Raw genomic sequence first — 2480 nt, forward strand, 5'->3', positions numbered from 1 at the left:
CCCGAGAGATAGAGATCTACTGTCTGACATAGAGATCTCAACTGTCTAACCTAGAGATTCTACCGTCTGACAACTAGAGATTCTACTGTCTGACACTAGAGATTCTACTGTCTAACACTAGAGATTCTATGTCTGAATACTAGAGATTCTACTGTCTGACAACTAGAGATTCTACTGTCTGATGCATAGAGATTCTACTAGTCTGACACTGGAAGATTCTACTGTCTACTGACAGATTCTACTGTAACACTAGAGATTCTACTGTCTGACACTAGAGATTCTACTGTCTGACACTAGAGATTCTACTGTCTGACACTAGAGATTCTACTGTCTGACACTAGAGAGTCTACTGTCTGACACTAGAGATTCTACTGTCTGACACTAGAGATTCTACTGTCTAACACTAGAGATTCTACTGACTGACAGCTGTGTTATTTATATTAGCTTTGTCTTGTCACAACTGAATGTGTGTGTGTGACTGTTAGCATTCAGTTCCAGGATTCATATACCTGCCACCTACCTACTCAATATAACTGACCGTTTTGGATGTTCTCATCACAGGCTTTGATGCTTGAAGCCGCTCCAAACTTGACTTTACTTCTGGAAGTTTTTTTGACAAAGGCTGTTCCAGCATTGTTTACTGTCCAGCATCAACTACTTTTTATACTGTTTCATCCCCTGATCAAAGAGCTCCTCGTGGATTAACTATAATCCAAAGAAGTGCTTCTCTCCTGTGTCTCTTCATTCCAAACTTTATTGACATTGTTTCCAGGGACAAAGGGTAAGTAATACTCAGAAATATCTTCCTCTCTTTTGAGATGCAGAACTGTACACACACACACACGTACACACACGTACGCACACTGTTTGAAGGGTGTAATGTGAGCTTGGCCAGGCTCCTGCTCTGCTCTGGTCCTGGCTGCAGAAAGAAAACAACCTATTTGATGTGAACAGAACAGAACTTGGATTCACCAGAGACCCAGTTGGCTTTTGACCAGACCTGGGCTCAAATACTATTTGAAATCTTTTGAGTGTTTCCTTTAGCCTGCCTGGAGTGCCAGGTGGGTGGGGTTTACAGCTGTGGGACTATTCTATTGGTCAATTAAGCCAGATAAGCTCAATCAAGCACAGATAAACTATTTGAAATGATTTCAAATAATATTTGAACCCAGGTCCGTTTAAACTGGTACATTTGGCAGAGGAATAATGGGCCATACAGAAATAAATAAATAACATGCATTCAAAGAAAAGCAAAATAATACTGTGAGGGTGAAGAAAAGGAGGAGGGGGATGGAGTGATTCTGGAAGAGTTTGAGCTCATACGTTAGAGCAATGAAGTGGGTTGGGCATGCCGAGAAACAATGAACACAGTCATGGAACGAAGGAGGGAAGGGTTGGGGACAGATGTTTCCAATCAATTGCGCTTCCATCATGTGATAGACAGATGGACGGTGTGTGTGTGTGTGTTTGTCTCTGTGTGTGTGTTCATGTGGTCACTGTTTATGGAAATCCCATCAGAAGCCGTGGGAAACATCCACATGATCAGCTTAGTGTACATGACATGGTGTTGTATGACGGAGCCTACCTTCTCCTTCCAATAACTATCCCACTCTCTGTCTTTCTTCTTCTCTCTCTCGCTCTCTGTTGATGTTTTCAATTGTGCCAAAAAAGACCATGCCCTCTCTCCCCTCTCTCTCTCTCCCCTCTCTCTCTCCCCCCCTACTCTCCTCTCCCTCCCCCTTCTTCTCCCCCCCCCTCTCTCTCTCTCCCCCCCTCTCTCTCTCCCCCCTCTCTCTCTCACAGCCTCTCCTCCCCTCCGCCTCCCCTCTCTCTCTCTCCCCCTTTCTCTCTCCTTTTTTCTCCCTCTTTCTGAGACACCTCTCTTTACCATCCCCAACCTCTCTCTCGCTCTCTCCCTTAGTCCCTTAAGACGCAGACAGACGGCATAAACTGCATCTACAGCACACGGTGGGGCTAAGTATACTGCTGGGCTACGTATAAGACTGCTGGGGCTCCAGTGTCCTGCTGAGAGCTACATGGTACTGCGGGCTACAGTATATGGCTGGGGCTACAGTATACGCTGGGGCTACAGTCAATGGCTGGGGCTCACAGTGTAAACTGCTGGGCTACAGTATATCTGCTGGGACTACAGCGTACGGGTTGGGTCTATAGTATAAATGGCTGGGTCTATAGTATATGGCTGGCTCTACAGTATACTGCGTGGGACTACAGTATACACTGCTGGGGCTAACAGTATACTGCGTGGGGCTACAGTATACTGCTGGGGCTTAGTAAGTATACTGCTGGGGTACAGCCGTACGGCTGGGGCTACAGTATATTCGGCTGGGGCTACAGTATAGCACAGGCTGGGGCTACAGTATACGCTGGGGCTACAGCGTACGGCTGGGGCTACAGTATATCGGCTGGGGCTACAGTATACGCCTGGGGCTACAGTATACTGGCACATGGGGCTACAGTAT

Source organism: Salvelinus sp. IW2-2015, unplaced genomic scaffold (genome assembly GCF_002910315.2).
Source record: "Salvelinus sp. IW2-2015 unplaced genomic scaffold, ASM291031v2 Un_scaffold3651, whole genome shotgun sequence".
In the NCBI taxonomy this organism is placed as follows: Eukaryota; Metazoa; Chordata; class Actinopteri; order Salmoniformes; family Salmonidae; genus Salvelinus; species Salvelinus sp. IW2-2015.